Raw genomic sequence first — 14,417 nt, forward strand, 5'->3', positions numbered from 1 at the left:
CGACCCATCTCTAGTCTGGAACATTACGTCAACACTTACTAATCCTTAACATGGAGTTGACACAGGGTATAGGTTAGTCAGTTTCACAATTTCATCAGACACTTTAGAATAACTGGTCCCATTATATACGAATGGGGGGTATTGCTATTCCTCTTTAACAGTCTAATTGCACCTGTACCATCACTTTTCCTATTGCCATTTTCCTATACAGATGGGGCCGGGCTCATCTTTGCAGGGGATGGCGATGGCGTCGCCATCGCCATTCCCTGCTCCCGCGCCATCTGTGTGTCGGAAGGGGACGCGTGCGCACGAGGTGCGCGCGCGTCCCCTTCCGATGGTGCTGCCCTCGGTCGCCCGGTGCCCACACCGGGCGCCCGCACCCCCCCACAGCCTCCTCGGGTCCCCCCAGCCCCCCTCGAGCGGGAGGCGGACAGTATTGTGTCCGCCTCGCCGCCCGGCCGCCCGGATACTGAGACGCGCGTGCGTGGGGGACGCACGCGCGTCTCAGTCAGATGGCGCGCCGTGTTGCTGGCGGATCGCCAGCAGCATGCTGCTGGCGATTCGCCAGCAAGCATAAGGCCTGCGCTATCTGTACCACAGTTTTAAACAATCACTATGCCTCCTCTTACCTCGCGTTGATGAGAGCAGACATATTTTCAATTCTTATTGTGTAATTCATCCGGTTCGAAACTGCCAGTACCTGGAAATTCTACTATTTATATACTTCATCTTGTGGTGAGTCACTGCATTACTCACCTGTATGTCTACCTGACATTTCCTTTGAACTCAGCGGTCCTTCTTGGGTCCGCTCGGTTCTTCCCTAAATATCACAGTATCCCTGTGTAGCCCGTTATATGGGCACAGCTAGCAGAAACCGGTGGGCCGTTTATTCAGTGAGTCACTCCCAATTCACTCCTTCTCCACAAAATGGCACTATTCCGCACCTAAGCGTGAAGCCCACTATGCGAGGTAATGTACTCAATCACCAAGTCTTTCAACTAGTAGCGGTGCAAGGTGCGGCCAGATTTTTCCAGGACACAACAAAACTGTTTTTTCCTGTATCCCCAAAAACTGGAGGAGCTCAGCGGAATTCGAAGTTCCGATTTTTGCTCCTATACCCTTCCGGTGGACCAAAATAGGTAGGTCCACGGAAGGGGCAGTAATAAAATGGGTACGTCGACTCGTACGTCGTCGCGTACCCCCGTGTGTCCTATTTCAACACACAATCCTTAGCGCTAAGGGCAATCCTTTCACCACCCAGGGATTTCCACATCTGGGTACTATTCACTTAACTTTATTATCTATATTTCTGTACAGAAACATTCCATGGTTGGCAGCTTTTCTACTGGATGTCACACGAGTGTTCCCTTGACTATCAATGGGAATTTAATCAATACTATTTGAATTTCTTGAATTTTGAACAATAATAAAAGAATCCTGTTTGTAACTCAACAGGAGTCTTACTCAATTTATCTTAATTGTATACCACACAATTAATTATCACTACCCATCGTTGGGCATTTACCTGTACAGCGTATGTAGGCAATCACACGCGCCAGCACATGTGTCCATCACGCAAACAGTGTCTCAATGAGCGGCAGACGTTGACACTCCTGTGTCCGAGTCCCGCCTTCTTTTGCATACTTCGCAACATATTTGCCTCCTTATATAGGCACTTCACTTCTACTTATGTGGGTTCACACAATGCCACTTGGCATGGTCTCTATCCCACAGTAACTTAACTATTCAAGAAATCCAAACAGTACACTCTTTCTATAACATTTGTGGTTAGCAAGGATATGGCACTATGAATTTAACACCTCTTACAATACTGTAGATATCTCACATTCACAGGGGAAAAAAAAACAAATGCAATTTTACTCTTAACAGGTACAAACTCCACACAATACAATACCTCTTACCAGTTTTCATGCACCTATGCATTTGGGGTAAAAGATCACAACAGGAAAAAAAGAAATATTCTGTCTCTATTGTGCCTATTCAAAACTACAGTCGCTGCTGGGAGAGTATAAATGAGCCATTCCTATTCAAATTCTACCTTTGGCTATGGTTGTAAATCTATTGTCTCAACACCTTAATTTACATCTAAATACCCTCTGGCTGGCACTTTTAAAGTTAAGAAATCTTTGTTTGCTGTGTTGTTATATGTTTTAGGGGAAATCTGTCTTTTAGCCTGGAATAAAAAAAGAAAAATGTTATTTATCATATTTGGTAACAATTAGTTTCAGTTTCAGATTTAATACTTTAGAGTAACATTCAAATTTAAACAATACTGTTGTATTTAGAATACTTCTGGTTCAATCCTACCAATTATGGGAACGATAGTTCACAATTAAACAATCTATACATTGCTCACTTTTATTCTCAGTACTTACCACTGTGCTTAGTTATGCCATTATTGTATGCTAGAAAAGATATCTAAAAAAAAAAATTTCCTTTCCTAGAACAAGCATTTTATCCCAGAAATCTTTGAAATACAAACAAACCGTTTACACAATTATCAATGGCTCCTTCAGGTTGAATAACTGGCTGCAACATACTTGCAGTTTATGACTATGCATATATACTTTATAATCCGCTTCTGCTGCTATTATAAAAATGTGTATTTTATTTAAAATTTGCACTGCTTATAAAACAATTCAAATTTTGCTAAAACAATTCAACCTGAATCAGCCCTTGCCAATCATATCTCTATTATTTAAAAGATAAACATCAAAAGGAGATAACATCGCATGAGAGAAAACAAATTATTATAACATATATACTTATAGAATCGCATCTTGGTATTTAAATATAAATAAATGTTTTTCCTGTTGTCCCAAAGTTCAAATTAGTATCTCACAGATTATGCATATGCAGGCCTGGACTATCAGCATTAGAAAAACCCCAAAACAAAACCGAAAAAATTTAAAATAATTATTTCTATTCTATATGTGATCCCTCCCTTGCTGATTGGCTCAAATCTGCATAATATTGCATATCTTTAAGTATATAATATCCCATGACGAGCACGCATCTATGGAAGTCCATTTATTTATATATGCAAAGTCTATCTAATTTATTCATGTCGCACGCAACCAATAAGCGAATGTCCAGAATTATAATCAATGAATATTATTTATGAATGTAAGCAGATGAAACTGTATCATGGATTATACAATATAACAATACAGATATTATAATTAATATGATTAATTATACCAGCATCCTTAAATACAGTTAACCTCAGTGTTATATATGTGTATGTGAATACAGTGCTGGGGGCGTGGCTATGAAGCAGCAGCCATTTTAGAATAACTAACCTTGTGTCCACCATTTTAGATACCGCCACATGTAGCACAAAAGGAACCTTAACACACTTGGGACTCAAAATGCCGCATGGCAACCAAACATAAACTGACTGTACATTCATAATTTCTATCCACAACATTACTCCAAATTACCTCTAACCGGCATCATGCGATACTCACAATCCTGAATATAACTTGCACATTCATCAAACACACTAAACCTGCAGCATACACAATTTGAATATCATTAAGCTACAATGTACTTCTCTGAACAGAGCACCTAAATGGCACTATACAATCCAAGGCCTAGCTATACCATAATCACATCACATGGCATTACACACACACCATCCGAGCACATGCTAACAACACTTGTTACATATAAGTTGGTTTTATCCGCAAGTTTATCTAGATATTCTCACTGGGTATTACACAAAGCATTCACACACTTAGATAGAAACAGTTCAGAGCTAATCCATTCTGGGACATAGACACACACTCGATTAAGCACAAATGCTGGAATCCATACATGCTCACGCATAGCCTAACACATGCTTTCAAATACATGCGTCCCTTTGAGCAAACGCACACACTTGAATACAAAGAGTCCATACAATATACTACAAAACTCTTCTACAACCATACTAGGACACACATGGGCTAGTTTAAATATCACTGTTAACCGTTTACCTACACAAAGGCCACACTGTAGCCCGGAGCCTGGGCACATGTTTACAATTGATTCCAGGCCTCATTCTGCCTGACCCTCTGGTATGATACAGGATCGTATCTCAATCTAACAAGCCAAACATATCCTCTCCTAACAGATCAAAACACCACACTACCAACACAATAAACCTCCACACGTCCAGGGCCAACACACCACACCAATATCCTGCTGAACCACATATATCTATGTATGATATATTATTACAATGCCTTATCTCAATGATCCTAGCTAAACATTATTCACACTGGTCACTCTCAAACACAGACACAAGCTTTCTTTGTGTAACTATATGTAAACATACTCTGGGCCTAAGCACATGTTAATATCCGAAGATAACTAAGAATGGAAGTTAACTGCTCCTACTTTCTAACAATCCATGTTCCATAACCGTGGGTCTTAGTACACAATTCTATCAGTCTACATGTATACTTAACACTTCCTGCAACACATGTAGTAGACGGCCACTCTTCCCGGAGAATCTAAATCCATCTTATCTGGTCGTCGTTCCAACAGCAACTACTTGTATCTCAACATTTTACTTCCCAAGAAAACTATCTAGGGGGAGGGGTTGATCCTATTGTCTTTCCAGAGACCATTCAGTCACCTTCTATCAATAGCCTGCAGCCACGCCCCTTGTTACTGTGTCTTGAGTGGTTCAGGTATTCCTTTTGAAAGTTAATGGCCACACCTCTTCTGCTGGTCATCTATGATTACTCTAATGTGAACTTATAATTTGTATAACATGTGAGTGCAACATGATATGGAATTCTAATAACTGTCATCTGACAGCTAATATGATTCCAATCATTTAGAGACTAAACATGGCATATGTGCTGAAATGTGTAACTTGATATGCAATATTTCCTGGCTTATGGGATAAAAGATTATTTATCTCAGACTATATTAATGTTATGGGCATGGTTAAAATTATAATTATGGAAATTATATGCTGGGAAAAATTAGGCATTGACACGAAATTACCGGGTAGAACTGCTTCACCGGGTAATTTTGTTTTCTGTCTGAAAGGGTACATTCAAATAACATTAATTTCCACTCATTTCCATTCTATTCTGAATACCTCACAGCTGACAATATTGTTTTTAGGCGAAAAGGTTACATCAAGGTAGCTGGATGACTAAGCTACGGGACATAAGTAGGCAGCACAAACACGTGGCACATCTAGGAGTGGCACTGCAGTGGCAGGCAGGATGGCAGTATTAAAAACTGTGCCAAAAAATGATCCAAAGAGAAAAAAATGCAAAGAAAACAGGTGCAAGATGGAATTATCCTTGGGCCCACCCTCTCACCCTTATGTTGTATAAACAGGACATGTACCCTTTAACAAACCAATCACATGACTGTGGCTGAAAGGATTGGTTTGTTTGGCCCCTATAAAACAAGCTGCCAATGCTTCAAGGAGCACATAATGCAAAGAAAAGAGGTGCAAGATGGAATTGTCCTTCTGAAAAAAGATGTCAGTGATGGAGATTGCAGGCACTAGGCAGGAGATATCGTCCCTGCGTCTTTGTAGGAGCTGGCAAAGATGAAGGTGAGGAGCTAAGGAAAAAAATGGATGCTCATAGTAGGCTGAGCTGGTGAAGACATACTGGAGTATGATACAGGCAGGTGTAAGATTAGGTCACAGCAATCTAGCATTATTGGTTTGTTTGGGAACCCACAAAGCAGGCTGGCAATGCTCCAAAGAGCACTCATTGGTGCAAGATGGAGTTGCAATTGGTCCCTTCTATCCACCCTATTGTTTAAACAGAACATGCCCAGTTTAATAAACCCATTATTCCAGCGACAGGTGCTTCCCCTGGAAAAAGCTTGCCAAGTTCTCTGAATCATTGCTAGCTACAAACATACCACCTCCATATTTGATGACACATTATGAGAAGAGACAAGAGGAAGAGGACAGTGAGGACAAAACAAGCTGCCAATGACACAACATGGCAAGGAAAGGCTAAGGCCTTGGCATGTGTTTATGCCTTTAGTTTTGTCCCAGGCTCACAGACCACATCTTCAGTTAATGGTCTCCCCTTATTCCACATGTGACCGGATTGTAAATGAAGTGTCTTTTTTTACACAGTACAGCAAACAGGCAGCAGCCCCCCTGCATTGATAGGGCAGAAGGACACCACCACTGGACTTATAAGGCAGACTTTTACAGCAGCACTGGGCAGCACCACTGGACAGCCCTCCCTGCAGCTCCCCTCACAACAGACAGCCTGTGCTGTCTGAAATCAAAGTTAAGGTGGCCATACACGCTCCGATACCGGCGGGTCCGTTTTGTACTTTGAGATGCGCGCTCCCACGGCATCTCATCGTACAGTACAAAAAGTATGTGCTGCACATACTTTTTGTACTGGCTTTTCATCGCATTGCATGCACAATGCATGTACAAGGGATGCGATGCGTGCTACTTAAGCACAAAACGGATGCCCGCATCGGAGCGTCTATGGGCACCTTTAGAATGAAAATGGTGCCTATCGCCGGGGATTTATACAGGATCCGAGTCTCACAAGAATATGTCAGTGGATCGATGACATTCGGCCTCTCTTCTGGAAAATAGCAATAAAAACATCAGTTTGCTCGATAACATGTAATATGTGAGATGACTCGATTAACATGTACAGTAATTTTCATCTGCAGTACTAAGAAATGTACTAAGAAATGAAGAGGCGACATTTAAGGTGTTATGTAACAATTACCAAAAATGAATATTGCTATTTGTTTTTTAATGGATGAAGGATTTATGACCGGGTATGGTATAGGGCAGGGGTGGGGAACCTCAGGCCCGGGGGCCGTATGCGGCCCCTGTAGACGGTCTGAGTGGCCCGCCCACCCGCCCGGCGTCTTTGCCGGGAGTCAAGTACAGGGGAATTTTCACGAGAGGTCGGTAGTTCTCACGAGATTCCTCTTAATCAACAGCAGGCGGATACTGTCTGTCCTATTCAGCGGCAGTCGCCGGAGCGTGGGACGGCTGCAGCAGGACAATTTGTGAGATAGATTTTTACATATGGCCCCTGAAGGATTTTTTTCCCCATACAAACGGCCCTTGGCACAAAAAAGGTTCCCCACCCCTGGTATAGGGTATGAACAGTCGGGATCCCGACAGTCATTAGCCCGATGTCGGGATCCCGACTGGCCGGACTCAAACAGCATGGCGAGCGCAACAAAACCCCTTGCTGCGCTCGCCACACTGTGGGCTCACCATCTATTCTATTCTCCCTCTGTGGGGGTCGTGGACCCCCACGAGGGAGAATAGCCGGTGGCCGTCGGGAACCCGTCTGCCGGTGTTTTAACAGTCAGGATCCCGACATCGGGGAAATGCCTGTCGGGATCCCGACTGTCGGGACCCTGTCCGGCACCCTTATGACCTGGGGATTATAGTAACAATTTTATTTTGCATGTTGGTAGCCTATTACTGATATTTTTTGTGGGTAAAAGAATTATGTCCAATTTTTAAGTTCTAGTAATGTAACTTTAACTGTAAATATCTCTGTTAATATTTTTCTAAACATAACATCCATTCGCCTCTTCAGTTATGTCACTGATATTTGCAACAATGGAGGTGTTGAAGTTTCAGAACGGATGTGTGAACTGTTTGTTCAGATTGTGAGGTAAATTTACTAAAGCTTCTAAAAAGGAAAAGAGGTGATGTTACATATAGCAACCAATCATATTCTGTCTATCATGTTCTAGGATGCAAAAGAGAAATTATAGACACAATCTGATTGAATTTTTTGAAGCTTTAGTAAATTTAACCCTGTCTTTGCATTGTCACAAATATGCATTTATGTGCTTACAATATCAGATTTCATGATCGCCCATTACACAGGGTTTGCTACAATACTGCCTCCACCCACTCTGAAGGCACCCATACATTAGGCCAACTTGTCCCAAGGACAAGTCGGACCTAATCCTCCTGACAGCTCCCCAGGGGGTCACACATGATTTTGCACTTGATTTGAAAAGTTTTACATGTGATAAATCGCAGATCCCGGGGATCTGCAGGCGGAGGGAGCCATGAGCAGGGCGGGGAGGGGGAAGTTGCGCGCAGAGAGCCAGGCAGGGAACGCAGCGAGCAGAAAGCCAGGTATGGGAAGCCAGACAGCGGGTGCGCGTAGAAGGTGGAGGGATCCAGGAAGCTTAGGAGAAGCCGGGCAGTGTAGCGGAAGCGGGTGGGCAGAGAGCTCTGAGCCAATCACTGACTGCCCATTCATTTGTATGTTTTTTTCCTATGTGCACCCGCTGCCCGCCCACTTCCCCTATGCTGCCTGGCTTCCCCTATGCTACCCAGCTCCCGGCTCCCTCCGCCTTCTACGTGCACCTGCCGCCCGGCTTCCCATACTTGGTTCTCTGGTCCCCTCATTGCGTTCAGTGCCCACTGCCCCTGCCCGCCTCCAGGAGGCTGCACTTAAGATTTACCAAATCTCTCAAAAATGTGATTCAAAAATTGTACCTATTTAATTAACTCACAAATATTATTTAACTGACCGTGATTTACAGACAGGGGTGAAGAGCATAGGATAATGTACCACGGCTAGTGCCACGGCTGAACCAGGGGGCTGGGTTGTTAATATTAATGTGGCTGAAGGAAAATATTTATTTTAGTGTTAAAATCGACTAGAATGCAATGAGCTGTAAAACGCCTGACAGAATCCATACTGACCTTGATTTTCAAAGACCCGAGAATGCTCTTGAACACATGCTGCTATTATTATTATTATTATTATTATTATTACCATCAAATCAGGATGCTTTGATGTGTGTGCCCTAATATTCCCTGATGTTTATATTCTCATTAAAAATATTAATATAATGATCTCTAAATTACCAATCTCAGGGCGAGATGCACTAAGCTTTGAAAATTGATCAAATGGAGAGTGTAAACCTCCAACCAATCAGCTCCTACCTGTCATTTTTCAAACACAGCCTTTGACATGGCAGGTAGGAGCTGATTGGCTGGCTGTTTATCACTGTCCATTTTATCACTTTTCAAGCTTCGTACATCTCACCCAAAACCTTATAGCATGATACTCTAACACATGTATTAAATAATTCTATAATGGTTGGCAAATAGAAAGCTACATTTTATGAAAGATGGATTGAAAGTTTGATGATTTAGAACATTAAGACAATGAAATTAACTGTTACATGACCACATTACTTTAATAACATCAGTTATTAACTAATATTAATTTCTGATGACCCCACCAATGTGCATATTAATATTCAGATAAACGATAGTCATATTACTTCTCCAATGCCCCAAATATGTACAAATACTATATAATGCAGAAAACTTGACTTTACACATTAGCTGACTAGTTATGATGTACAATGACTAGTATAGGGATGCCAAGTCACTTAATTGTGGCCCATTCCACCCCGTTCCCACCTCCATGCCAACCCCCTAATACCACCATTCCACCCCCCACCACACACACACACACACTCTCAGGGCTGCTGACAGGGGGGTGCTGTGGGTACAGTTGTCCCGGGTCCCGGCCTCTGGAAGAGCCCGGGCAGGTCATTTTGCCCCCCAACTACTTCCATCAGTACACTGAACGAAGCACAGGCTTCTTCAATGCAGCACGCCGGCAGCCAATTAAAATGCTGTATCGGCTTTAGAGCCAATCAGAGCTCGTGTACCGTTACCCAGTCAGAATGGCTGCCAGTAAATGAACTCTGATTGGCTCACCAGCCGGTGCTGCATTTTAATTGGCCACCGGCATCCTGCATTGAAGAAGCCTGTGCTTTGGGACCTTCTGCTGGACTGGAAATCAGTTATGGGCCCCAAAATTCCTAGTGGCAGCCCTGCACATACTCCATTCCAGGCAGCCAGGATGGTTGTCCTCCTCTTTAAATGGTTCACTCCTATCTAGCTAGCAGCAGGAACTGTTTATCAGGTAAGGTTCATTCCTGCTCCCCCAACGTATCCATGTTGGAGAGGGAACAAATCTTATAGAATTATTATGCAACTAGCTTAGGTGGAGGAACATTTTACCCCCACCCCCTTCCCCCCAGGAGTCAAATTTTAAAAAAATGCCTGCATAGAGAATGGCTGCAAATAACGGAGACCATTTTCCAGACCACCCAGCAGGTCACATGTTTCATGTCACCGAGCAGTTCCAAAGGCGGAGTTCACCAATGATCACATTTTCCAGGGCACAATGGTAATGCATTGTAAATGGCAGGCATACTGTATGGGTATATAAGTAATAGGTCCCAATATAACTGACTCTACAACAGTAAAGTTACTGAACAATGCAAACTGTCACATCACTTGCGTGACACAAGTCTCTTCTAGACCAGGAGTAATACATTGTCACAGAGGAACAGACACCTTTTGATGTGATACTCAAGGTAATTATTGAACAGAATGAACCTGTTAATTGATTGTGACTAAAATTGGGAATCAGCCTGTATCTCTTCCATTGTGATGACAGGAGAGTGAGCTACTGTAGCATTAGCATACAAACGTTGTAACAAAGGGAATTACCTAAGTGTTGTTGTCAGTCATGTATCTCGCTAGCCTTATTCATTTAGAGAAAACAAATAAAATACACATAAGTTGCAGGCAGAAGTGTTCACAGCATTACGGGAGTCGAGGGGGGAAATGGCTTCATATTTGCAGTAGTGACAATCACCAACTGCAATTGTCTGTCTGTTTTATATACATACTAGTTAAAGGCCTGTCACTTTGACCTGTGACAGTTTTAGCCAAAAAAACTCTCCACCCCACCCCCAGTTCGTATCTGTTCATAGCTCCAATCTCTGTCTTCACAGCTCCCTCTCTCCATATATCTAGCAAGTTTGAAACATATCAATGTCCCTGCAAAAATTGCTTTCACTTTCAGTTATTACATATTTTAACACACAAAGGAGTAATTTGGTCTGTTGAGTTGTCTCTAATGGTCAGTGGCAGTACTTCACCTCATAGGGGTGAGGAGTAGTTAGCCTTTTGGTATACGGTCATTAAGGTCGACCACTGAAGTTTGACTGGCCTTTGGTCGACACAGATAAAAGGTTAACATGCATAAGGTCAACAGGGTTAAAATGTTGACACAAGCACTATGTCGACAGAAGGAAGGGTGACAGTGAAAAGGTCAACATGGGTTTTTCAGGGTTTTTTTTAGCCAACATGTGCGATAGGTGGTATTTCATGTCCTACATCCACTAGGGTGTGGATGCAGAATATAACAGTGCCCGGGGTGCATCGATACAGTGTCCATATTGACTATGTCGACATCGGGACAATAAAAAAGTGAAACGTTAACATTTTTTACTGTCGACCATGGGCATGTGTTGCCCTAATGTCTGTTGACCTTCAGTGTCGACCCAATGTATGTCAACCTCAATTTTGGTGGACCCAATGACCTATATTCAACCTTGTATATCTATCTATCTATCTATCTATCTATCTATCTATCTATCTATATTAACATGAGAAACTGGCACACCAGAAATGCAAAAATAGAAAAGTTTATTCCATAGAGGCCTTACAAACGGGCCAAATCAAAGTCCATGCAGTGGGAGTAAAAGAAAAAATTTCACAAAAGTCACAAGAGTATACTCAACAAAATCCCCTGCAGGTCTGCCATGCTCGACAGCTGTTTCGGTAATACCGTCGTCAGGAGCATGCTAGACTGGCAGAATAAACAGGCATATATAGCAGTGGAGATAGACTTAAACGAGCTCACCTGTACACCAATTAGACATGGTGCGAGAGGGGTCAAGCCACGAGCACTGGAGGCAGAAACAGCGTGTAGACGGAGAAGCCGAAACTGACGTCACTCAGGACAAGGCGGAGGCCCGTCACCAAGCGCGTCGCTATGGCAACTCACTAAAGCATCGTACAGAGCCAGGGAGAAGCCGCATCCGGACTAGCCGGACACCGCCCCCCTCTCCATGACGACGCTACACAACAATAACAACGCCGATCAGTTCACCGTGATACAGCAATCAGCCGCACACAGCGCCTGTCAGTGAAGTATTAGGTTAAATGCTATAGACCCCAAATATCAAACACAGGTATATGAGCATATAGTTCAGTCCACTCAATAGCGATATGTCTGTTTGTACAGTAACTGGTCATATGAAATTACATCATAGGTACAATATATATACAATATAACATAAAAAAATGAAAAAATAAAAATAAAAATAAACAAGAAAAATATGAAAAAATCATACAAATACAAAAGTGATAATTCATGGATCATAAGAAGCAATTAAATGAGTGATCCTCATTAAGTCCATTGGGTGAAACTGCATTTAGATGGCTGATCCAGTAACACTCTTTTTGGAGCAATAATTTGCCCCTGTCACCTCCTCTTCTCAAAGGTGGAACGTGGTCTATAGGTTGGAACAACAGGTCCTTGATGGAATGTTTATGTAAGACAAAATGCTTGGCCACAGGAGGAGTATTTGAGTCCATTTCAGTGAATGCTTTCTTGATCGATGATCGATGAAGACAAATCCTTTCTTTAAGAGTCCTGATAGTTTTACCGATGTAAGTCAGTTTGCAAGGGCACACTATGGCATAAACTACAAATCGGGTGTCACAATCCAAGTGATACTTGATGTCATAGCTCTTACTCGTTTTTGGATCTGTAAAAGAAGAACTGGTGATAGCATATTTGCAATTGACACATTTAGAGCACTTGAAACTCCCTGTCTTGGGAGTAAGCCAATTGCTTTTCTTTATAGGCATGACATCAGATTTAGCAATTATGTCTCTAATGCTATTGCTTTTCTTATAACAAAACATTGGAGTAGAACAACAAATATTTCCAATCACGGCATCAGCCTGTAATACATGCCAATGTTTAAGCACAACTTCTTTTATGCGTTTCGAAGCAATAGAATAAGTTGAGACAAAAGTCAGTCTGTCTGCAATTCTATCCCTAACAGCAGGGACTAATAGCTCATCTTGTGTCATAGATAAACATCGATCTATAGCTTCATCAATCTCAACCTGTGGATATCCCCTGTCGATGAATCTGCTGCCCATTTCCATAAGAGAATCCCTGCACTGAGTTATATCTGAGGTGATTCGCACCACCCTCATTAACTGTGACATGGGTAATCCTCGTTTTAGGGGCTGAGGATGGAAACTATCGGCAAACAAAAGGGTGTTTTTGTCAGTTGGTTTTCTGTATATTAGGGTGCTAATTACGCCCTTATCTAGTTGTACATTTACATCAAGGAAGCTCAATGTTGATTCGCTATAGGCAGTAGTAAATCTGATGGAGGTGGGTAGGGAATTGAGGTGGTCAATGAAATTGGTCAGAAGCCTGGTCCCTCCAGTCCATATCAAAAATAAATCGTCGATATATCGAACGTAAAAAAATATATGCGGGGAAAATAAATCATTCGACATAATATATTGAGATTCATATAAATGCATAAACAGATTGGCGTATGTGGGGGCCATGTTAGAGCCCATAGCGGTCCCTTGCAGCTGTAAATAAAATTTATTTTCAAATAAAAAATAATTTTTGGTTAACACAACTTCCATCATTAATAACAATACAATACAATACACGAATATTAAGCATGTTGAGGGTCTTGATGCGGTCAGGAGCCTGGTCACGGACAGTCCATATTACAAAGGTCCCCACATTAATTTTTTGTTATTAATGATGGAAGTTGTGTTAACCAAAAATTATTTTTTATTTGAAAATAAATTTTATTTACAGCTGCAAGGGACCGCTATGGGCTCTAACACGGCCCCCACATACGCCAATCTGTTTATGCATTTATATGAATCTCAATATATTATGTCGAATGATTTATTTTCCCCGCATATATTTTTTTACGTTCGATATATCGACGATTTATTTTTGATATGGACTGGAGGGACCAGGCTTCTGACCAATTTCATTGACCACCTCAATTCCCTACCCACCTCCATCAGATTTACTACTGCCTATAGCGAATCAACATTGAGCTTCCTTGATGTAAATGTACAACTAGATAAGGGCGTAATTAGCACCCTAATATACAGAAAACCAACTGACAAAAACACCCTTTTGTTTGCCGATAGTTTCCATCCTCAGCCCCTAAAACGAGGATTACCCATGTCACAGTTAATGAGGGTGGTGCGAATCACCTCAGATATAACTCAGTGCAGGGATTCTCTTATGGAAATGGGCAGCAGATTCATCGACAGGGGATATCCACAGGTTGAGATTGATGAAGCTATAGATCGATGTTTATCTATGACACAAGATGAGCTATTAGTCCCTGCTGTTAGGGATAGAATTGCAGACAGACTGACTTTTGTCTCAACTTATTCTATTGCTTCAAAACGCATAAAAGAAGTTGTGCTTAAACATTGGCATGTATTACAGGCTGATGCCGTG

The sequence above is a fragment of the Crinia signifera genome, chromosome 5 (assembly GCF_055691185.1).
Source record: "Crinia signifera chromosome 5, ASM5569118v1, whole genome shotgun sequence".
NCBI classification, from domain to species: Eukaryota; Metazoa; Chordata; class Amphibia; order Anura; family Myobatrachidae; genus Crinia; species Crinia signifera.